At 36.4% G+C, this 26,158-nt stretch overlaps 1 protein-coding gene and 1 pseudogene across 10 annotated transcripts in view; one reads left to right on the top strand and one right to left on the bottom strand.

Moving 5' to 3' along the window:
* The window catches only part of MARCHF8 (membrane associated ring-CH-type finger 8), a 131,856-nt gene that overhangs the window by 97,046 nt on the left and 8,652 nt on the right, over window positions 1-26,158 (bottom strand). For 2 of the 9 annotated variants that reach the window (XM_081268524.1, XM_081268525.1), the window contains exon 2: window positions 13,588-13,661. The exons of 5 other annotated variants lie outside the window; for them this stretch is intronic. The gene's annotated coding sequence lies outside the window, so the exon portion shown is untranslated. Of the gene's footprint in view, window positions 1-3,231; window positions 3,303-13,587; window positions 13,662-26,158 lie in introns of all 9 variants that reach the window. 2 more of the 9 variants (XM_081268526.1, XM_081268527.1) reach the window with 2 other exon arrangements.
* LOC308634653 (proteasome subunit alpha type-6-like) lies at window positions 16,941-17,537 on the top strand (annotated as a pseudogene). Its single transcript has one exon. The product of its transcript is annotated as a proteasome subunit alpha type-6-like (transcript).

The following is a 26,158-nucleotide window of genomic DNA, read 5'->3' as shown; positions in this document are numbered from 1 at the left end:
AGCTAGCCAATCCCCAAAAAACAAATACCAAATGTCTTCTTTGATATAATGAGAGCAACTATGAACAGAGCAGGGAGGAAGAGCAGGAAGAAAAGATTAATATTAAACAGAGACATGAGATGGGAGGGAAAGGGAGAGAAAAGGGAAATTGCATGGAAATGAAGGGAGACCCTCATTGCTATACAAAATTACATATAAGAGGTTGTGAGGGGAATGGGAAAATAAACAAGGAGAGAAATGAATTACAGTAGATGGGGTAGAGAGAGAAGATGGGAGGGGAGGGGAGGGGGGATAGTAGGGGATAGGAAAGGTAGCAGAATACAATAATTACTAATAGGGCATTATGTAAAATTGTGGATGTGTAACCGACGTGATTCTGCAATCTGCATTTGGGGTAAAATTGGGGGTTCATAACCCACTTCAATCTAATATATGAAATATGATATGTCAAGAGCTTTGTAATGTTGTGAACAACCAATAAAAAAAAAGAAAAATTAAAAAAAAATTTATTTTGGAAAAAAAAAAGGGCTGCTGAACAGGCTTTATTGAGATATCACTCCCAGGCGGAACTCGATCAGACCCACAGAGGGGACAGGGGAAGGGTCTGAGGAGAAACCGCATGGAAGCTCAACCGGACTCGACTTTTATGGGGCTTACAGCAGGAAGGAAAGGGCTTGGGACAGGAAAAGGTGTTCCTAGGGTTCCTTGCCCCCTTGGAGTTGGTCAGGGGAGTTGGCTGAACTCCAGGATTGGCCAGGGGGTCCTGTTGATTGACAGGCGTTAGTCAGGAGATCTGGCTGATTGACAGGCATTTCCGCAGGCATCTGATTGATGTTCTTTTCCTTCCGCGCGCAGGCTGCTTTGTTCTAAGTAACCACTAAGTTGCCACCAAGTCGCCACCACCAACCTAACACATCCTGTCAAAAAAAACTACAGGAATTAAGCAGAAGCAAGCCAAAAGAGTGACCATGTGAGCTGCAACAGACAGGCCACAGGGGCAGAGCTACATAATCCCTTTGGAAAAAGCATCAAGACACCAGACATGGAACTACAGGAATTGTTTGCCCAGCTGGATTTCAGTCTTGCTTTGGTCTCATCCCTTCCTTCTAAGTCCCTATTTCTTCTTTTTGCAATGACAATATTTACTCTTTGCCTTAATATATTGGATACATGTAACTTGTTTTTGATTTTTACAGTGGCTCACACTGAGTTTACCTTGAGTCTCAAGGGAAACTTTGGATTTGGGATTTTGGGGCAAAGCTAAAACTGTTGAAACTATGGGGACTCTTGGAAATGGACTAAATGTATTTTGCATTGTGAGATGAGCATGAGCTTTTGGGGACCCGAGAAGCATGTTATGATTTAGATGTTAAATATACCTCAAAAGTTCATGTGTGAGACAATACTAGAACCTTCAGAGGAAAAATGATTGGGGTACAAGAGTTTTAATTTAATCAATGTGTTTAACCTCTGATATGGATTAACTGAGTAATAACTGTAGGCAGGTAGGGTGTGGCTGAAGGAGGTAGATCACTGGGTCATGCCTTTAGGTTTATATTTTTTTGTGATGAGGAAAGCTCTTTCCCACTCTGCTTCTTGATGGCCATGTCCAGACCTGCCTTCCTCTATAACACTTTTCTGCCACTATTCTTGCCTCAATTTGGGCCTAGAGCAATGGAGCAGGCCATCTATAAACTGAAAAAAGTGATCCCAAATAAACTTTTCCTCCTCTAAAATTGTTCCTGTCAGGTCTTTTCATAACAGGGACAAAAAAAGCTGACTAACACACTGCTCAACTCTACTAAATGAGTGAATTTTATGCTACCTAAGTTATACCTAAGTTATACCTCAAGTTACTCATTCAGTGCAGCCCACCAGGCCCCTATGATTTGACCTTTCATTTTGTAATACTCTCTCCTTCTCCTGTCACAACAGCAGCATTCTTTCAGTCCTATCAGACTTCTCAGCTTCTTCCCAGTCTGTTATATATGCCATCCTCTGCAATGCTCTTCCTTCCCTTCATGACCTAATTAACTCTTTCTCAGAGAAGAAATTCCACACTTAGAAGTCTTTATAGCACCAGCAAAGAATCTATACATCATTAATGACTATTACAGTTGGAATTTTACATTTATTGAATTATCACCTTTTCCCCCTGGGCTATAAGCCCCACAAAGGCAGAGATCATGTCTCCTTTTGCTCATGGTTCTTTCTTTAGCCCAGCGTCTATAACATAAGATCTAGTCAATAAATTATGACTGGATCAAACCCTCTTAGACGATAGTCAAAAATGGCTGAGAGGGGCTGGGGATGTGGCTCAAGCAGTAGCATGCTCGCCTGGCAAGCGAGCAACCCGGGTTCGATCCTCAGCACCACATACAAACAAAAATGTTATATCTGCCGAAAACTAAAAAATAAATATTAAAAAAAAATTCTCTCTCTTTAAAAAAAAAATGGCTGAGAATTTCATTGGTAACTCAAAAACTTTAACCAACTCTGTTTACTGTCTTAAATGCTGACCAAGAACTCTACTGGAAATTTAGAAAACCCTAAAATAAAATTCAGTATCTTTCAACCTGATATGCATACACCTGCAAGCCCAGCAACTTCAGAGGCTGAGGTAGGAGGATCACAAATTTGAGGCCAGACTCAGCAACTAGCAAAGCCCTAAGCAGTTTAGTGAGACCCTGTCTCAAAATTAAAAAAAAAAAAAAAGGTCTGCAGATATAGCTCAGTGGTAAAGCATTCCTGGGTTCAATTCCTAGAACCAAAGAGAAATTTAAAATTTATAATAATTCATTTTAATTGAGAAGAAGTCACTGATTCTTTAAATATTTGGGGGTAGACTGATCACATCAGACATAGTTTCAAATTGTAAAGGAATTCAAATATAGTAAAAAATAATCTAAGTAATTTTAAAAATAATTCTAAAAGACCGCAATTACAAATTATTAAGAATTGCTGATGAGTATTCTTTTAAGAAAGAGGAAAACTCAAATTCTATAAGTTAGAAATAAGAATTTCAACCTTTGAGTCAAAAACCCAATGCTGGTTTAATAGCAAGTTACTGAAGCCATATCTATACAATAAAACAAGAGCACAAAAAACATGCTTCTGTTCTAGATGTACCTCCTCAAAGCTGCCTTTCCTCCCTTCACTAGGCCAGCAATTGTATTGTATTGGAAAAAATTAGTATGGGGCTGGGGATGTGGCTCAAGCAGTAGCACTCACCTGGCATGTGCACAGCGCTGGGTTTGATCCTCAGCACCACATACAAACAAAGATGTTGTGTCTGCCGAAAACTAAAAAAATAAATATTAAAAAATTCTCTCTCTCAAAAAAAAAATTAGTATGAAATTCATGAAGAATTTTTTCTTCTCTTTAAACAATAATATATTTCTTAGCTGTAAAAAACCTTAGGCAATTGTGAATTGTGCTGTTATAAACACTGATGTGGCTGTGTCCCTGTAGTATGCTGTTTTGAAGTCCTTTGGGTATAGACCCAGGAGAGGGATAGCTGGGTCAAATGGTGATTCCATTCCCAATTTTCCAAGAAATCTCCATACTGCTTTCCATACTGGCTGCACCAATTTGCAGTCCCACCAGCAGTGTATAAATGTATCTTTTCCCCCATCCTTGCCAACACTTATTGTTGTTTTTTTGCGTAAGAGCTTCCATTCTGACTGGAGTGAGATAAAAATCTTAGAGTGGTTTTGGTTTGCGTTTCTCTAATTGCTAGTGATGATGAACATCTTTTTCATATATTTTTTGATTTATTGCATATCCTCTTTTGAGAAGTGTCTGTTCAGGTCCTTGGCCAATTTATTGATTGGGTTATTTGGTTTTTTGGTGCTTAGCTTTTTGAGTTCTTTATATACCCTAGAGATTAGTGTTCTAGCTGATGTGTGGGGGGTAAAAATTTGCTCCAAAGATGTAGCCTCTCTATTCACCTCACAGATTGTTTCTTTTGCTGAGAAGAAACTTTTTAGTTTGAGTCCATCCAATTTATTGATTCTTGATTTTAATTCTTGCACCAAAGGAGTCTTATTAAGGAAGTTGGGGCCTAATCCCACGTGATGGATTAGGGCCTACTTTTTCTTCTATTAGATGCAGGGTCTCTGGTTTTATTCCTAGGTCCTTGATCCATTTTGAGTTGAGTTTTGTGCATGGTGAGAGAGAGGTTTAATTAGGGTTAAATTTAATTCCATTTTGTGATAGGTTTAGATAGGGTTTAATTTCAATTTGTTACATATGGATTTCCAGTTTTCCCAGCACCATTTGTTAAATAGGCTATTTTTCTCCAATGCATGTTTTTGGCAACTTTGTCTAATATAAGATAATTGTAATTTTGAGGGTTAGTCTCTGTGTCCTCTATTCTGTACCACTGGTCAAAAAAAAATACCTTAGGCAACAACCAACCTGTGGTATACAGAATATAATGGTCTATAAATACAATTTCTCAATGAAATGAATCAAGGCTGGTTGAAGAAAGGGCTGATTCCACACCTATGTTTGGAAATGCACAAGATGAAGCCGCTATCTTGTCTTATCAGAAACAAGCAGCCCTTGAAGCCCTTAGAGGCATTCATGTTAAAAAAGATCTAGAAGCTAACCAGAGGGCACTCTTACTAGACAAAGAAAGAACAATGTGATCATTGATAAGAATAACTGCAATTAACTTAATGTTAAAAATTCATGTGTGCACATTGACATTTTTTAAAATAAAGGAAAAAATATCATTGGCCATCTCTGGTAATGTTAATGACTCTCTAAGAGTTATAAATAGAAAGAATTAATCACTCATTTGAGTCTTTCTTCCTGTATGCCCGTCCTCCCTACATGAATTACAGTTATGGGTAACAAAATCATTTGTAGAAAGAGTTTCTCTACAGAAGTATTCTAGCTTATAAATGAAGGAATTTTAAAATTGGAATGGCAACATTACACAAACATATGATTAAATAACGAATTTATGAAAATTATAAGTGGTTATTAGCATCACAAGAAAAAGACAGCCAGACATAATATACTATTAGAAACAAAGACCAGCTCAGTGGTAGAGCACTTGTCTAGCATGAGTTAGGCACTGGGTTCAAGCCTCAGCACTACATTAAAAATAAATAATATAAAGGTATTATGTCCATCTAGAACTAAAAATATTCAAAAAAGATGATGCTCTATTGTGTGTGTGCATTTTTTAATATTATTTCTTAAAGAGACAGGATTTCACTACATTGCCCAGACTGGCCCAGAACTCCTGGACTATGGGATACTCCTGCCTCAGCCTCCTGAATAGCTGGGACTGTAGGTACACTACCTGGCTTATGAATATCCTGGCAACAAAAATGGAATTAGATCAAACCTCTAAAACTAAAACCAGTCTGCACCTGGACCTTGTTTTACACTATTTAGATTCTGATTCAAACAAATCAACTACAATAAAATAAAAGTATAGAAGCAGCCAGACATGGTGGCACACATCTGTAATCTCAGCAACTCAGGAGGCTAAGGCAGGAGGATCAAAAGCTCAAGGCATGCTTTGACAACTTAGCAAGACACTGTTCCAAGATTTTTTTTAAAAAGAGGGTCTGAGGGTATAGTTCAGTGGTACTGAAAAAAAAGTGTTAAAAGAATTTTGGGGTGATAATGGTATTGTGATTAAGTCTAAGAAAACAGCTTTTATCTTTTGGTGAAATACTGAAATATTTAAAAATAAAATGACATAACAAGAACTGGCTCCAAAAATGCAGTGGGATAGTGAAAGAGGCTATGTGTGGAAGCCATCTGGTAACAGATTGCACTCCTCCCTCCACTTTCATGAATGTTTGAAATTTTTCATTACAAAGTTTTGAAAATTCAATACAGTGTACATGTGCATAATTTATTAATAAAATTGTTAGTGGCATACACAATTCTTCATTATTTCCTGCTTTACAATAAGGAGGCTTCTACAGTTCTTTCAAATGAAGTAGTAAGACTTGTACTCTTCTCCTGTTTATCCGGGGCTCATGTCCTTTATTTTTCTAAATAATAAATGAAAAGCATACAGCCTGCTATATGAAAGGTGCTTAATAAATGTCAAATCAATGAATTCTGTTTCCTATACATTGCCCTGCTCTGCTTCCTCCAAGGCTCTAATCTATTGATCCAATTCATACTAAAAGAGGAACTGAACTCAGGATGTAGCTTAGTGCCTAGTAAGCAGAAGCTATGGGTTCAATCCCTAGCACTGTGAAAATAAAAAAAGTAAGAGTAAATAGAACCAAGTACAGAAAAGCAAGATAAAAATCAAAAACCCTGTACTTAATCTTTTAAATCTATATGCCACCAAGGATGTTATTTTTTCTTGTGGTAACAAAATTCACCAAATTAACTATATTTAAGTGTACAGAGTTCAAAAATTATTAAGTATATTCACATTGTTGTGACAAGAACTCTAGAATTTTCATCTTAAAAAACTGAAGCAATAGCTATTAAACAACAAAAGACATTTTGTTTCTGTTTTTCTTTGGCAATCTTGAGGATCAAACCCAGGGCACTACACATGCTATACAAGCATTCTACCACTGAGCTACATTCCCAGTCCCAAGATGACTGCTCTTAATACTTCCTACTCATTGCCTAATCTACTTTACATATACCTCTAGCTACCAAAACTGCATTTAAAGCATTATTCTTTTGAATATACACTTTGTAGATCACAATGACAGCAAATTTTTTAAAAATAAATAAATTAGTCCCTAAAGTAAACAGAACAGGTTGGAAATGTGAACTCAGAGTCACTCTAAAAGGCCAAGACAGGAAGAGGCAGGCTTGCAGCTATAAGGACACAGCACCCAGCTATCAAAGTAGTCCTTTCATAGCTGCATTCAACAGAGGCTTACCACTCCCACAAGCAGGCTGTAACAGTGATAACCCCTGATAAGCACACGGAGTCAAATTAAACAAATGCTTTATATCAAGGACTTAGGAAAGTTATACCTCATTCAATAGACTTTAAGTTAAAGATGTCTATGCTGGCCTACAAAATAACAAGTTAGCATAATGTGTAAGTAAAATAATCACTGAAACTCTTCTGCCAGTTTCAATAGTTCTAATTAACTCTGGTATTAAATAAACCCTTAGTCAATCACAAGTGATTTTTCAAAATCACTTTCATTATAACACTACTCTTTCAGAGCACAAACTTACAGCCTAGCCTTCACTAGGACCACTCCAGAAGAGAGATAACAGATTTTGCGAATGACAGGGAATATTAGCAGAATCAAGCCAGTCAAGGACCCGTTTACAACACAGAACCTAGAAATCTCATGGAACACAGTGGGAAACTGGAGAGGGGACACTCATTCTAAAGCAGGAATCCAGGTATGAACCAAAGAAAGCCACAGAACATGATCTGGTTTGGAGGACAACGTGGTTTCCTTCAGTCACACTATACCACATAAAGTAAGGCTGCTGTATATAGAGTTAAGGAAACTTCTTGAAAAGGATCTGTAGACCAATAAAATTGCCAGGGATCAGCAAAATAGGAAGAAGCAGCTGTTAGCCACAGGACTGACAGCAACACAAGTGATAATGACCACACTGGCAACCACAGCCTTGATAGTTGCCCTGTCAACACTGGATGTATGCATTCACAATAGAGACTGCATTCTGGTGCCAGGAACGGGGGTGGCAGCGTGCTTCTGCTTCCAGCACCAACACAAATATTCTTGTGTCACATGGAATTCTCAATAGTGCAGCTGGAGAACAGTCAGAGGAAACAGAGGTGGAACCTCCAGAAAACTTTCACTTTTTCTATACTAACCAATTTTCTTTTTTTTACAATTATATCATACCATAAACAAAACTCACAATTTTGAATAAAGAAAATATATATAAAAGCATAACATATCAAGAATTAAATGGAAGAAATACATGGTGAAATCAATAAAATTTAATATAGAATTTATAATAAAGTCTTACTTGTGCTTTGACAAGTCCCATCTTTTTAAGATAAAATAAATATTTCAAATAAATGTATCTTACAAAAGAAAATATGTGACTTAAATTCAATAAAGTTGGGCCAATTTCAGTTATTCAAGAAAAATATGTGTTGTATTCACCTGGAAAATAGAAGTGAGTGAACATACTATTAAACTTAATAGGTCAGCAGAGGCAGCACAACATACAAAAAAGCATAAGATTCAGAGCTGGGAACCTGGTGTGATACTTGGGTTTGTCATGACCATTAGTGAGCCTGTGCAGGGATACACACTAACAGAGAACATACCATATCACAGGCTAGCTCTGCACACTTTACACTCACCAACCGAAGCAATACTTACAACCCTATGAAGTACTCCCATATGCAGGATCCCTAAGATGGCAAGGGTCAAACTAGCTGGCCAGGAGCATGGCTAGCCCCAGAATCTGTGCTCTGAGTCAACAAACTGCAAAAACTGTCCAGGCCTTTCTTAATCTCTTAAATTAGCAGGGCTCCTCATGCCCTTCTGCCTACTTGCTGAGATTTTTTTTTTCTTTCTTTCTTTTTTCACTACTTTTTTATTTGTTCTTTTTAGTTATGACAGTAGAATGCATTTTAACATATCATACATATATGGAGTATAACTTCCCATCTTGTGGTTGTACAAGATGTGGAGTCACACTAGTCACGTATTCATAGGTGAACATCGGAAAGTTATGTTTGATTCATTCTATTGTCTTTACCTTTCCCATCCTACCTCATTTCCCCATACCCCCAACCAATCCAATGAACCTCCACTCCTCCTTGCCCACCACACCTTTTATGAGTCAGTATCCACATATCAGACAGAATAACTGGCCTTTGGTTTTTTGGAATTGGCTTATTTCACTTATGCCAAGTGATAGTCTCTAGCTCCATCTATTTACTGGCAAATGCCATCATTTCATTCTTCTTTATGGCTGAGTAATATTCCACTGGGTATATGTACTACATCTTTTTATCCATGTTGAAGGGTACCTAGGTTGGTTCCATAGTTTAGATATTGTGAATTGAGGTGCTATGAGCACTGCTGCCGCATGACTATGGTATGCTGATTTTAAGTCCTTTGGGTATATGCCAAGGAGTGGTATGACGGGTCAAATGGTAGTTCCATTTCAAGTTTTCTGAAAAGTCTCCAGACTGATTTCCAGAGTGGTTGTTGCACCAATTTGCTATCCCACCAACAATGCATAAGTGTACCTTTATCCCCACATCCTCACCAATATTTATTGTTACTTATAATCTTGATAATTGCTATTCTGACTGGAGTGAGATGGAATCTCAGTGTAGTTTTAATTTGCATTTCTCTAATTGCTAGTTATGTTGAACATTTTTTCATATATTTATTGACTGATCATATTTTTTCTTCTGTAACTTGTCTGTTCAGCTCCTTTGCCCATTTATTAATTGAGTTATTTGTATTTTGGAGTTAAGTTTTTTGAGTTCTTTTTATATCCTGGAGATTAATGTTATATCTGAGGAGCAGGTAGCAAAGAGGTCTCACATTGTAGGTTCTCTCTTCACGTTCTTGATTGTTTCCTTTTCTGTGAAAAAGTCTTTTTGTTTGATACCATCCCATTTATTGATTTTTTTTATTTTACTTCTGTGCTTTAGGAGTCTTGTTGAGGAATTCAGTTCCCAAGCCAACATGATGGAGAGAGATTTGGGCCTTGCCTTCTAGTAAGGCATAGGGTGTCTCTGGTCTAATGCCTTGGTCTTGATCCACTTAACAGTTTTGTTCAGGGTGAGAAGCAAGGGTCTAATTTCATTTTATTACATATGGATTTCCAGTTTTCCCAGCACCATTTGTTGAAGAAGCTGTCTTTTCTCCAATGTATATTTATGATGCCTCTGTCTAGTATGAGGTAACTATATTTATGTGGGTTTGTCTCTGTGCCTTCTATTCTGTACCACTGGTTTATGTGTCTGTTTTGGTGCCAATACCATGACATTTTTGTTACTATCACTCTGTATTATAGCTTAAGGTCTGGTATTGCAATGCCTCCTGCTTCATTCTTCTTGCTAAGGACTGATTTGGCTATTCTGGATCTTTTATTTTTCCAAATGCATTTCATGATTGCTTTTTCTAATTCTATGAAGAACATTATCAGAACCCTAAAAGGAATGCATTAAATCTGTATAGAGCTTTTAGTAATGTGGCCATTTTGACAATATTAATTCTGCCTATCCGGGAGCATGGAAGATCTTTCCACCTTCTAAGGTCTTCATTAATTCCTTTCTTTTATAGTGTTTGTAGTTTTCATTGTAGAGGTCATTCACCTCTTTGTTAGATTCATTCCCAAATATTTTTTGAGGCTATTGTGAATGGGGCAGTTTTCCTAATTTCTTGTTCAGCTAATTCATCATGATGTATAGGAATGGAACTGATTTATGGGTGCTAATTTTATATCCTGCTACTTTGCTGAATTCATTTATAAGTTCTAGAAGTTTTCTGGTTGAGTTTATTAGATCATCTAAATATGTCTAAACATGTCATCAGCAAATAGGGATAGTTTGAGTTCTTTTCTATTTAAATCCCTTTAATTTCTTTCTTTCTTCTGATTGCTCTGTCTAGAGTTTCCAGGACTATGTTGAACAGAAATGGTGAAAAACGGAATCTCTGTCTTGTTCCAGTTTTCAGAGGAAATGCTTTCAATTTTTCTCCATTTAGAATGATGTTGTATTTGGGTTTAGCATACATACCTTTTACAGTGTTGAGGTATGTTCCTACTGTCCCTATTATCTCTCTTAAAAAGAACAAATGCCATAACAAAAGAGTGTTTTGCAAACTGTTCAGTTGTAGACAAACAGATGATAGTTAAATATCTACCATCTATAAACATGCTGTGTTTTTTTCTATTGACCATACATATGAATTTTTAAGAAATGGTTCCTAAAGCCATTTGTTATATTACTAATTCACACTATAAGAATATTTCACTTAATTTTAGATGCATTTATGGATACTGATACTTCAATAAACATGAACATTAATCTGAGATTAAAGCCTTTATAAATATGACTGCAAACTTGCATTTCCTCCTTGGCTAGAATCCCAGAAATGAAGAAATTCCAAGTGTGCATTAGACTGAATAGCTTTCACACAAGAATAACGAGCACAGAAATTTTCAATTCACCAAACTTACTTTTGTAACAAGATCATTAGTTCTCTAGGTTAGAGGGCTTTTATTTTTATACCTTCCACAACTGTAAAAATAATTCTAAACAGCTTAGAAATATACTTGTGAATCATGTCATCATGGCACCTCAGCAGACAGGTTGAATAGAAGGACTCATCCTTCCCCTAATACACAGACATCTGACCCAAGAGAATCCAAGCCACTGGCTGAAGAGAAGCTAGTTAAATGACCTGGCATGTGGAATCTAGACACACCAAGCCAGAAGCCACAAAGTAAACCAAGAACTTACAGGGAAATAAACCTGAAAAACATACAAGGAAGAAGGATAATCCTCAAAGATTTACAAGTAAGGCCAAGGTTATCAGGAATTGAGAACTATGGGCAGAAGATATGAAACAGAAAAGATAATTTAAGGATCAGAAAGCCTCAGGCCTCAAATGGAAAAAATGAAACAGACATGAAAATAACAGAAGAGCTGAGTAGTTGATCCCTATAATTGTATTAGATCTCACAGTTATTCAGCTCATTTTTCCTTGAGAGTTCAAAAAAAATACACTACTCTTAAAGAATACTGAAATGAATTACTGTTCCTTCTAATTAAAAGTCTCATATAAGATATCTACAGTGATAAGATACATTTAAATTTTCAAGTGAAACAAGTGAAAGAGAAAAAGAAAAGTAACAAGGTGCCTTCCCAATTCTTTTTTTTTAATATTTATTTTTTAGTTATAGGTGGACACAATGTCTTTATTTTATATTTATGTGGTGCTGAGGATTGAACCCAGTGCCTCACACATGCTAGGCGAGCACTCCACCCCTTAGCCACAATCCCAGCCCCCCCCCAATTCTTAATAAAACCATGTTGTCTGCACACACAGGAAAGAATTCTACTTCTCCATGAAGAAAAATGCCCATCCTTGGGACTGCAAATTGGAGCAACCACTATGGAAAGCAGTATGGAGATTCCTAAGAAAATCTGTAAAGAAACAATCCAGACATCCCACTCCTCTGTTTATACCCAAGGACTTAAAATCAGCATACTACAGAGACGCAGCCACATCAATGTTTGCAGCAGCTCAATTCACAATAGCTAAGCTATGGAACCAACCACATGCCCTTCAACAGAAGAATGGATAAAGAAATTGTGATATGTGTATATATATATATATATATATATATATATATATATACACATACATACATACACACACACACACATACACAATGGAATATTATTCAGCCTTAAAGAAGAATGAAATTATGGCATTTGCCAATAAATGGATGGAACTGGAGAAAATCATGCTAAGTGAAGTAAGCCAATCTCAAAGAACCAAAGGCCAAGTGTTTCCTCTGATATGCAGATGCTAATTCACAATGTGGGGGTCAGGAAGAGAATATAGGTAATTTGGACTAGACAGAGAGGAGTGAAGGGTGGAGAGGGGGCACTGGGGTAGGAATGATAGTAGAATGACTCAGACATTATTACCCAATGTGCATATATGATTACATGACCTGTATAACACTACATCATGTATAATCAGACAAATGAGAAATTAAACTCCATTTATGTATAATGTGTCTACTGACATGTATAACTAATTTTATTTATAAAAAATAAAAAATATATTAAAATTGTAAAATTAAAAAAAATTCAAAATTAAAAAAGAACACCTAATTCATCCAAATATGGCAGTAAATGTTTAAAGAGGTAAAAAAGAAAAAACCCAAAATAAATCTTGGTTTACTTTCTTTTTTGGGGGGGGGGGTTTACTAGGGATTTAACTCAGGGGCCATCGACCACTGAACCACATCCCAGTCCTATATTCTATTTTATTTTAAAACTGGGTCTCACTGAGTTGCTTAGGGCCTCACTAAATTGCTGAGGCTAGCCTTTGAACTTGAGATCCTCCTGTTTTAGCCTCCAGAGCCCCTGGGATTACAGGCATGTGCCACCACATGCCCAGCTCTTTATGCTTTAATTTTTTTAAGAGTTACATATAGTGTAGCACTTTGTTTCAGACTTGGATTTTTAAATGGTGTCAAATAATCCAGGCACAGTGGCCAACACTTGTAACTCAGCTATCTGAGAGGTTGGGGCAGGAGGATCTCAAATGGAGGCCAGCCTGGGCAACTTAGCGAGACCCTATCTTAAAATTTTGAAAAATTTAAAGGAGTAAGTAGTTCAGTGGTAGAGCACCCCCAGATGCTAATATGTGGGGAGGAGGTCAAGTGAGCCATGGATACGAGAAGCAATAAACAACTAGACTACTGCTTGGGGATGAGGAAAAGGGAAGACTTGTTTACAAAACCAGTGCAATTATCTATATAGTTTTGCTCAAAAAGATGTTTCCTTTGGGGAAGATAAGTACACAGTCAGCACAGGGAGCACCACTCTAGGACTGGGACCACCCTGCAGAGCCTGCCACCATCACCAATACATACTCTTGATGACTGCTAGGATGTTCATCTCCTCAGCGGAATCCACATCCTCATTCTGCTTCTGGAACACATCCATGCTGAAATCAATAGAGCTGCCCCCAGTACTTGGCATCATCAAAGCTATCTTCAAAAAATAACTCTTTCATGTTCAAGAATATCTGGTGCTGCTAGATTCAAATCCCCTGCAAATCTAACTGATCAGCAACTTCCTATAGATTTTTTTCAAGGTGTTTGTAACTTTTCATCAACTATTTCATATAATAAATGGGTGGGTGGGAAAAGGTTCCAAATATACAAGAATTCATATTCTTGACAAAGAAGAATCTGTAAGCAACTTTATAATGTGGCCAAAATCATAGCCACTGTAAAACAAAAGCCATATGATGTCATCAAAGAGAGTCACTCTCTTTGATGTCATAAGCAGCTCTGCAAAGTGTACTGTTAATCCATTCTCTCTTTGTGCTTCTGAAACTGCAATCTTAGCAAGATCTATGGAATCTTGGGAGTACCTGTCCTATGTAAGACTGAATTAGAGTTGAACTGCCAAACATTAATTCCAAAGAACATTCTCTCTTCTAGTTCATGAATGTAAGGCCAAGCTGGGTAATTTTTAATAGGTCAAAAATAGTATGATGCAGAAGCTGACACTGGTAAACTGTAAAACTAGGAAATTCACCAACTGGTGGCACCATATCACCTGGAAATTCTGTGCCCATGGCATTATAACTAACTTAGCATCATTTCTCAGATCTTCCTCCCCTCTCCTCCAGATTGCTGGCTTAGACTTAACAGCTCATCTGGCTCTTCTCTACAAGTGCAAAAAGTACCCTAAAGAAATCCAAGATGTTTATTTCATATAACTAGGTAAGGGTAAGACAGAATATTTGACCTAATCCTCACCAGTAGAAACCCAAAGTTTATGCAGGCAGGGAACATTATGTGGTGGCAGCAGCTCCTGATCCAAAGTCTCGTTCAACTCTCGATATTAGGCAAGAGTCCATTCTCACCCCAACTCTTGAGACCATATTATACTAGAAGTCCATTTGAGAATATTCCCAAGACCTAATAAGATACCATCTCAAATCCATAGCATTTAATTTATTTACCAATCATAAGGTCATTCCTTCCTAAAAAAATGAAATTACATTAATGAGCAATTTACTTAAAATATACTGATTTCACAGAAAATGGTATCTAGTATGTGAAATAAGACAGTCCACATCTCTGACATCACTAGTAGTTAATTCAGAATTTAAAAAAAAACATGGAGCTTTCAAATGAAATGGCAGATTCAATATATATTTACTTTTGCACCTTCCCAAAATACCAGAAGTGTTACTAAAGATATTTTAAATAACACATAACTACATGGAAGAAAATGAAGCAAGAAACAAGAGCAACAGAATTCTAAAAGCTGAAAAGTAGGGATTAGGCAGGATATCTGGTAAGTAATTTAGCAGACCCAGGAGTGCTGAATTCCAAGTCAGCAATGGGAAAGACAGAAGGCAGAAAATAGAACTCCTGCAAGAAGTGGAATAACTGCTACATGTATAATGGCATTAATTGACATGAACATACTTTATATACAGAGATACGAAAAATTGTGCTCTATATATGTAATAATAATTGTAATGCATTCCACTGTTGTCGTATATTTAAAAATAATAATAAAATCAATAAAAAACAAGAAGTGGAGTAACTGGCAACACTGCATAGTTCCAGGAGGGTTGGGGTAAAAGGGGGGGGTTAAGGTAAAGTTGGAATCAGGAAGGTAACTGGTAAATTACTCAAGAAGTGGTTAGATCCTCTTCTCACTCACAAGGCCAGCGTATACTACATGCCTGAAATGAGTATTGGAACTCTGACAAGTGGCTAAAGTCATCCAAGACAAAAATATTCTCCTACTTCCTGATAAAATCCACCCACATTAAATTTCTCTTAAGAAAAGAGTATCTTTATTTCAGATCCTCTGGACTATCATAGACTAAATTTTAAAAGAAATATGTAAACTCGCAGTAAAAAAAAAATCACCATATACATGTAGAAGTAAGTCTCTATGAGTTAATCAGTAGAAAGAAAACTACAGGCTGGGTACAGTAGCGCATGCCTGTAATCCATCACCTTGAAGGCTGAGACAGGAGATCAACAGGTTTGAAGACTGCCAGGGCAACTCAATGAGACCTTGTTTCCAAAACTAAATAAATAAAAAGAGCTTAGGATGTAGGTCAGGTAAAGTGCCTCTGAGTTTAATCGCCAGTACCCTCCCCAACCAAAAAAAAAAAAAAAAAAAAAAAAAAGAATGGTGCATGCCAATAATCCCAGATACTCAGGAGGCTGAGGCAAAGGGATCTCAAATTTGAGGTCAGCATCAGCAATTTAGCAAAACCCTGTGTCAAAATGAAATTAAAAAGGACAGCAATGTAACTCATTGGTAAAGCATCCCTGGGTACAATTGCTAGTACCACAAAAGAAAAAGAAAACAAATTGTACTGTTGTCACCCTTACTTCCAACAATATAATTATAAAACAGAATATTAAATAACTACATATTTAATATAAAGTATTTTTTAAATACATTTAATATAAAGTATTTTTTAAATACTTTATATTTTTTATAAATATTCAGCAGACTCAGGAGTGCCGAATTCGAAGTCAGCAAAGGGGAAGTCAGGAGGCAGAAGATAGAACTTCTGCAAGAAGTGGAGTAACTGGCAACACTGCCAGTGGAAGTATTCTAAAGTATTTTTAAAAGGAGTGCTAGGTGTAGTGATGCACACCTGCAATCCCAACAACTTGAGAGGCTGAAGCAGGAGTATCATAAGTTTGAGGCCAGCCTACACCACTTAGGGAGACCCTATCTCAAAAATAAAAAAGGGCTGGTGATGTAGGTCAGTGGTAGAGCATCCCTGAGTTCAATCATTCATACCACAATCAGTCAAGCAATTTTAAAATGAGGAAACAACAAAAAGTACCCAAAAAGTCCAGTTTGAAAAAAAAAACAAAACAATCTTTTAGGAATTAAAAATGTAACTATTAATATGAAAAACTGAGTTAAACAGCAGATTAGACACAGCTGAAGTAGGATTACCAAACTAGATGTCAGATTTTAAGAAATTAGGGAGGAAGACCAGCAGGTGCCCCGGAAGCAGTCATTGCAACTTCCGGAGGGGTTTGTATGCCTACAGGTATTTGAAGTAGTGAGTGCACCAACATATTCTGTGGTTCCCGCACTTGATTTGACCACCACATTACCATTTTTTGTCGAAGAGCCAGCTTCACCAAGTAGAATATGCTTTTAAGGGTATAAACCAGGGTGGTCATCAGAAGCTGTCAGAGGGAAGGACTGTGCAGTAATTGTCACACAGAAGAAAGTACCTGACAAATTATTGGATTTCAGCACAGTGACTCACTTATTCAAGATAACTAAAAACACTGGCTCTGTGATGTCTAGAATGACAGCTGACAGCAGATCCCAGGTACAAAGGGCACACTCTGAAGCAACTAATTGGAAATACAAGTATGGCTATGAGAATCTTACGGACATGCTGTGTAAAAGAACTGCTGATATTTCTCAGGTCTACAGACAGAATGCTAAAATGAAACTACTTAGTTGTATGATTTTAAATGATATAAATGAAGAACAAGGCCCTCAGGTATACAAATGTGATCCTGCAGGTTACTAGTGTGGGTTTAAAGCCACTGCAGTAGGAGTTAAACAAACTGAGCCAACCAGCTCCCTTGAAAAAAAAAAGTGAAAAAATATTTGATTGGCTATTTGAACAGACAGTAGAAACTGCAATTCTGCAATTACGTGTTTGTCTACTATTCTATCAATAGATTTCAAACCTTCAGAAATAGAAGTTGGAGTAGTTACAGTTGAAAATCCTAAATTCAGAATTCTTACAGAAGCAGAGATTGATGCTCACCTTGTAGCCCGAGCAGAGAGAGACTAGACATTGTTATTAGTTTACCAAATCCATGATACCACTTGCCTGTGTGTTTGGTAACAATAAACTAACATTACAGAGGCCCTGAATTGAAAAAGAAACCTCTTCCACTCCTACTACTAAAGTGGTTAGGATTCTGTATAAATAAAAACAGTGCTTTGGGGAATAAAAGAGAAATTACTCAGCATTAGGAAGTGAAAAATATTAAAAAGAGCCTGAAGACATGAAGAATAGACTGACATGGATTCATCTATGGCTATTTGAGTCCTAGAACACAAAGAATAGAAAAGAAACAATAAATGAAAAGATAAAAGCTACAGATTTTAAAAATATGAAAGATGGGATGGGGGTATAGCTCAGTAGTATGGCACTTGCCTAGGATGCATCAGGCTCTGAGTTCAATCACCAGTACCACAAAAATAAACATATATGAAAGACCTGACTCCGGATTCAAGATACCTAATATGTACCCAATACTATGAGTAAAAAAAAATGGATAGGGAGAATTAATATTGTTTAAATTACAGTATTGCCAAAAGTAATCTATAGGTTCAATGCAATCTCCACAAAAATACTAATAATATTCTTCATAGAATTAGGAAGAAAACTAAAATTCATATGGAAGAACAAAAAGAAAAAAACAGAATAGCCAATGCAATCCAGAGCAAAAGAACAAAGGTAGAGACATCACAATACTCAATTTCCAATTATAAAAAGAGACACAGAAACTAAAACAGTATGGTACTGGCATAAAAACAGACACATGAACCAATGAACAAAAAACACAGAGACAAACCGAAATAGCTACAGTCACTGATTCTGACAAAGATCCTAAAAACATGAAAAGACAGCATCTTTTTAACAAGTAATGCTGGAAAAACTGGATATCCATAGGTAGAAAAATGAAATGATATCCTTATCTTGCACCTTGCACAAAAGTAAACTCAAAATTAATCAAACACCTAACTATAAGGACAGAAACACTGAAACTGTTAGAAGAAACAATAAGGGATATACTTCAACATACAAGTGCAGGCAAAGACATGTACTGAGGGCTGGCAATGTGACCCAGTGGTAGAGTACCTACCTGGCATACATGAGGCTCTGGGTTTGATTTTTAGCACCAAACAAAAAAAAAAAACACTGATTCCAACATATTCCAGTCAGAATGGCAATCATCAGGAATACAAATAATAAATGCAGGTCAGAAAAGAATTCTTATAGACTGTTATGGGAATAAAAATTAGTAAAGCCACTATGGAAATCAGTATGAAGCTTCCCCAAGACACTAAAAATAAGTCTACCATATGATCCAACCATACCACTCCTTGATATTTATCCAAAAGAATTGAAGTCAGGCGACTTGTGGTGGCACATACCTGTAACCCAGCAATTCTGGAGGCTGAGGCAAGAGGATAGCAAGTTCAAGGCCAGCCTCAGCAACTTAGTGAAGCCCTAAGTAAGGTAGCAAGACCCTGTCTCAAAATAAAAATAAAAAATTAAAAGGGCTGGGAATATGACTCTGTAGTTAAGCACCTGGTACCAAAAAGAAAAAATAGAGTCAGGATATTTTATAAACACATGCATATCCATGTTTACTGCAGCACAATTTACAACAACCAAGTTATAGAATAAGCCTAGGTATCAGTCAACAAACGAACAGATAAAGGAAATACAGTATGTGTACACACACACACACACACACACACACACACAAAATAGAATTTTATTCAGCCTTAATGAGAAATTATGTCACTTGCAGGAAAATAGATGAAACTAGTGACAATAAATTAAAGAAAAAGAAGTCACACTCAGAAATATATCTGTTTTCTCTCATATGTGGTAGCTAGAAGGAAAACACAATAAGGTTTAAGACAAATAGATCAAGATAACAGAACAAAGAATTCAAAAATAAATTCACTCTTATACAATATATTGATTTTCAAAAGAAGAACCAAAGCAATTCAAATAATGGAAAGCCTTTCAACATTTGTTTCTAGAGCAATTCATTATCCATATGTTTAAAAAAAAAGATGAACTTCAACCCCTAACACCATAAATAAAAAAATAATTTTGGACTGATCATAAATCTAAACCTAAGACCAAAACTATAATAAAACTTCTAGGAATAAAAATATAAAACATCTTTGCATATTGAGTATAGGCAAAACTTAAGAAAAGTTATTTGACAAAATTTAATGTCAGGAGGACACTAGAAGTAATCTCCACCATGGTGTTAGATTAACATTGGTAGTATGAATATAAATTTATAACTTTTTATATATGTATGTATATAGATGTTGCTTCAGTATGTCTTTAAAAATTCAAAGGTTGAAACTTAATCATCAATATGCTACTCTTAGGAGGTGGGGACTTTATAATATGATTAAATCATGAAGGTGAAACCATCATGAATAAAACTAAGGACCTTATAAAGGGGATACAGGGAACAGGCTTGGCATTTTTGCCCTTCTGCTCTCCCACCATGTGCAGATGAGGCAAAAGGCCCTCAGCAAACACCAAATATAGACACCTTGATCTTGAATTTTAGAGCTCTAAAACTATAAAAAGTAAATTTTGACTACTTATAAATAACCTAGTCTCAGATATTTTGTTATATAAGCCCTAATAGACTAAGACACACTTATAAATGAAAAACTAAGATGTGTGTATAAGGATACACACAAATATATCCTAATTTGTCCATTGAGGGGGGCCTACATGCATGCAATAAGTTCATCAGGTAACCAGATTATGATTTCCAAATGACATTCCCCACTAATCAGAACAAGACTCCTCTGAGACAGGGCTGATTCAAGGGTTGGGGCATACAAAATGAGCCCAGAGAATCTTGTTACACCAGAAAGTAAATAAGAGTTCAAAGAATTGTTAAAGCATATGAAAACAACACAAGAACCAGATTGAAAAGGTTCATAAGGGCCAAATTTGGTATATGCTGAATATAGAAATAACCACAGAAATTAATAAATAGACCACTAAACAAGATTATACATATAAATTACTTAAATAATGAATGGGTAAGGTGAGAGGAAAAGGGAAAGCTTTTTCTTATAGGAGAATGGCAATAACTAAAGAAGGAGTATGGATTTGTAAAATTATCACTGGAAGCTAAAATGGGTGAAAGTTTGATGAGGAACAAGATATTTACATACTATCAATATTTATTAATTTTGAGGAAAAAAACAGTATCTTGGCAATAGAGAAAACTGACAAATACCAACTTTATCAAGTGTCCAATGTTACCAATAACAATGAAACTGACATTATGTGGCTCCTAATATATCATACTAAGAAAAATAAAAATCATTTATTTTGTTATCCCTACCTAAATGTATAACCTGAATTCAATCATAAGGAAACTTCAGACAAGCACAAATTAAGGGATATTCTAGAAAACAAATGGCCTGTATTTTATAAAATAATAATGTCAGAGAGGAAAACTGATTGATCAGAGGCATGAGAACTCTCCCAATTCTTTGTGAGTGGTAATCAGAACAACTAAAGAGCAGCTTCTCATCAGGGTGGTTTACTATCGGAAGACTGAGGTTCAACAGCAAAGACAGACATGGAAAAGTCTAGGCACTCTAGAGAATGGAACAGAGTGTGAAAAAGTGCTCCAGTACTGAAGGCACACCACATGGTGGCACAGCAGCACACCTGAGGACATGGGTAAGGGAGAGGGAACGGAAGAGCCAGTGAATGCATCTAAACACAAACACAGTGCAGAGGAACAGGATGGACACAGCAGATCTGGGATCGACAGAGCAGGCAGAGTTAGAGAGGTTCTCTGTATTTCCCAACCTGTACTCACTATGCTGTAATAAGGAACCATCATTAGGTCATGTCTGAGTTTGCTACATGTTCCTGTCCCAAGAAACCCTTGGCAATCATTACTACACTGTCCCAGTGGATGTATCTCTTGAGTCTTGGCTTTGTGCTCAGGGAATACAGCATCACTGAAACAACCCCCCTGAAAACTCCATGGAATGAGAAACTGTTTGATAACAATGGAAGGAAATATAAATTGTTCCCCTGTAAGATGGGTGACTCAAATAGCCACCTGAAGTAGTTCGGAGAACTGAGAAGTGATTACCAATGGGAGCTGGGTCTCAGAAGGCCACCAGAGACATAGGCAGCAGAAAGAGTAGGGCCTTCCACATCCCACTCCACACTCACTTAAGTTGTTGTCCTACCATCCAAGAAAGCTTCACAAAAGGTGCCAATTACCCAGATGTGCTGCGGTGCTCCATGTCACCCTAGCCCTGGAAATGTGTTGAACTAATCTCTCTGAAGTAGATTTCTTCAAGGGAATGTTATATTCTGCACGAGCTCCTACTAGCAGGAAGGGCAGCTGAGAGCTATTCTAAGTGGTTCCACTTCCAATCCACTCCTATTGGTCATCTAGTAAACAACACAAAATTAAGAAGGAAGGGACTGGGGACATAGCTCAGTTGGTAGAGTGCTTTCCTCACATGCACAAGGGCCTGGGTTAAATTCCCAGCACCACAAAAAAAAAAAAAAAAAAAAAAAAAAGGAATGGGTGAATAATTCCCAGACTTTTGCTCTCCCCAAAGGATACAAAGTTGATTGTTAAAATGATTAATAAATTAAAAGGAATAATTAGGGGAGAAAGTTCAGGATGTAAAAGAACAATTGGAAAAAAGTGATTCTGGAAAAACAATCTTGGAAACAAAAGCTTGATAAGTCAAATTTTTAAAAAACAGCTGAAAGCTTCACCAATTGACTAAATCAATCAGGAGAAAAATGTCAAGCAGAGCTTGAAGACAAGGTTGATGAATCATCACATTCAGATGCTAATAAAGAAAAAAATAAATTATAAACAGAATATACAGGCTTATGGGTGAGATTAAAAGAATAAATGTGTGAATCACAAGTAAAGACAAAGGAACAGAGATACAGGATAAAGGCATAGAAAACACATTCAATTAAATATTAGTAGAACAAAGAATATTGAAAGATGCAAAAGAGAAGCACCAAGTTGCTTATAAAGGTAAACCTATCAGAATAACAGATGATTTCTTAGAAGAAACTCCTAAGGACAGGAGTACATGGAATTAAAAATTCAAACCCTGAAGGGAAATCACTGCCAACCCAGATTCTTATTATACCTAACAAAGTTATCCTTTAGAATTGAAAGAAAACATAAAAATTTTCCAAGATAAGTATAAATTAGAGGAATGAATGACCGCTAAACCAGAATTACAGAATGTATTTAAAGGAATACTGCATTTAGAAGAGAAAGCAAAATAAACAAATCACAATAACATAAACATGAAAAAGAATAATCTCACTGAAAGAACTGATAAATGAGAACTAGAAAAGACTCAAACATTATTAATTCAGTAAACTATTAAACATCTAAAACGAATAAGAAAGTAATGAACATACAGCACTTGTCACAACTAGAAGAAAAACAACAAATTGATAAGAATTAGTATATATCTTTCAAAAATAACTGAATGTAAATGGCATTAATTATCCAATTAATAGACACAAATTGACTAAATTAAAAATAAGACCCTGCAGTCTGCCATTAGTAAGAAAGTCACTTTGTGGGTAAAGACATACACAAAGTAAAGGATGGAAAAAGATATTCCAAGCAAATGGAAAACAAGCCAAAGTGGCTATACTTACATTCAATAAAGTGGACTTCAGAACAATCAGTCAGAAAAACAAAGATGAAGACTGTCACCACATATTTGTTTCAATATCTTTATTTTATCTATTTTTTTAATTGGTGCTTAGGATCAAACCCAGTGCCTCAGGCATGTGAGGCAAGTCCCTACCACTAAGCCACAGTCCCAGCTCTTGTCACTATATATTGATAAAAGGAATAATCCGTCAAGAAGCTATAAAAAGTCAGGTGTAGTAGCATGCCACTCAGGAGGCTGAGGCAAGATGATCACAAATTTTATGATCCTCTAAAACTGAACAAAGAAGATATAAAAAGACTAAATGGAGTAATAACAAACAATTAGAGGTTAAAGTAGTAATAAAAAAGTCTCCTATTACAGTGTCCCCCAAAATCTCATGTGTGAGACAAAGCAGGAATGTTCATAGGTGAAATGATCAGACTATAAGTACTATCACCTAATCAATGAATTAATCCATTTAACAGATTAACAGTTTGAAAGTACTACTATAAGAAATACTACTATAAGGCAGGCAGGGTGTGGCTGAAGGAACCAGATCACTATAGGCATGACTTTGGGGTTTATACTTTGTCCCTGGCACCTCCCTTACCCTCTCTTCTTCCTGGCAGCCATGAGCTAACATCTCTACTTCACCATGCCCTGCTACCATGATGTTCTGCTTCACCTCAGGCCAGAGCAATTGAGTCAATCCACCATGGAGTAAGACCTCTGAAACTGTGAGCCCAAAACAAACTTTTCCTCCTCTAAGCTTTTCTACTCCAGTATTTTGGTCACAATGACATAAAAGCTAACTAATACATTTCCCAACAACAAAAAGAAAAAAGGAAAGCCCAGGACCAAAGAGATTCCCTTCTGAATTTTGCAAGACCTTTAAAGAAGAAATAACACCAATGTTTCTCAAACTGGTCCATGAAATATAAAAGGAAGGAATCCTTCCAATCTCATTCTCAGTATTCAAGTCAGCATGACCCTACTACCAAAACCAGAGAAGGACATATCCAAAAAAAAAAGAAAACTATAGACCAAAATCCCTGATGAACACAGATGCAAAATCTAAAAAAAAAAAAAAAATACTTGCAAATTGAATTCAACAACACATTAAAAAGATCGCATACCATGATCAAATTGGTTTCATTCCAGGGATGCAAGGATAGTTCAACATGGCAAATCAATAAACATAATATAGCACATAAATAGAATCAAGGATAAAAATCAAAAGATCATCTCATATGCAGAAAGAACCTTTGACAAAATTAAACATTCCTTCATAATAAAAGCCATGAAGCAACTAGGGATAAAGGATCATACCTGAACATAGTAAAGGCTGTATACAACAAATGCAAAGCCAATATTACACTGAAGGAGAAAAAACTGAAAGAATGTCCTCTAAAACAAGAAACTAGACAAGGATGTCCCCTATCACAATTCTTAGTGAATATGATACTTGAAATTTTAGCCAGAGCAATTAGGTTAAGGGAAGGAAATAAAAGGGATATGAATAAGAAAGAAGGAAGCCAAATTATCCCTGATTTTTGTTTTGTTTTGATTTTGTTTTGTTTGGGTACTGGAGATTGAATGCAGGGGCACTTTAACACTGAGCTAATCCCCAATCCTTTTTTATTTTTCTTACGTTGAGACAGGGACTAAGTTGCTGAGGCTGGCCTTGAACTTGCAATTCTCCTGCCTCAGCCTCCCAGGTCAATGGGATTACAGGCATGTGCCACCATGTTTGACATCCCTGTTTAGATATGATTCTATATTCAGAAAACGCTCTTAAAGACTCCACCAGTCAGGCATAGTGGCACACACCTGTAATCCCAGCAGCAAAGGAGGCTGAGGCAGGATGACCACAAGTTCAAAGTTAGCCTCAGCAACTTAGTGAGGCTCTCAACAACTTAGTAAGACCCTGTGTAAAAATTTAAAAATTTTTTTTAAAAGGACCTAGGGCTGGGAACATAGCTCATTTGGTAGAGTGCTTGCCTAGCATGTACAAGGCCCTGGATTCAATTCCCAGCACCACAAAACGCAGGGGGGAGGGGTGCCTGAATGTTGCTCAGTGATAAAGCACCCCTGTTACCAAAATAAAGAATAAAAATAAAACAGACTCCTCCAAAAGATACAAATTTAGCACAGCAGGGGGACAGAAATCAACAAACAAAATCAGCAGCTTTTCTATACACCCATAATGAACTCACTGAGGAAAAAAACAAAGAAAACAATCCCATTTGCAACATAATCAAAAAATAAAATATCCAGGAATAAACCTATCCAAGGAGATGAAGAAATGAACATAAAAAAACCATAAAGAAAATGAAATTGATAAAATTCATAAAAAAACATGAAGAAAGAAATAGAAGAAGACCTCCCATATTCATGGATTGGAATAATAAATATTATCAAAATAACCAAATTACTGAAAGCAATCTACAGATTCAATGCAATCCCCACCAAAATACCAACAAACTTTCTTCACAGAAGTAGAAAACAAATCCTAAAATTCATATGGAAGCACAAAAAATGTTGAATAGTCAAAGCAATCGAGAGCAAAAACAGCAATGCTGAAGACATCACAGTACCTGATTTCAAAATATACTATAGAGGCACACTTACAAAAACAGCATGGTATTGAAATACAAATATATAAACCAATGGAAAAGAACAAAGGATCTAGAATGAAACCCACTATCTACAACCACCTGATCCTGACAAGGGTGCCAAAAACATACATTGGAGATTCAAAATCCGGTGCTGGAAAAACTGAAAAACCATATGCAGAAGTTTGAAATTGGACCATTATTTCTCACTCAGTACAAAAATCAACTCCAAGTGGATCTAAGATCTTAATATAAGATCTAAAACAACTATTATAGGAAAACAGAGGAAACACTCCAATATATTGGTACTGGCAGTGATTTCCTGAATAGAACCCAA

The sequence above is a fragment of the Spermophilus citellus genome (assembly GCF_964194105.1).
Source record: "Spermophilus citellus genome assembly, chromosome: 15".
NCBI lineage: Eukaryota > Metazoa > Chordata > Mammalia > Rodentia > Sciuridae > Spermophilus > Spermophilus citellus.
Note: the sequence above shows the minus strand (reverse complement) of the source record. Positions and strands in the feature narration are given on the sequence as shown.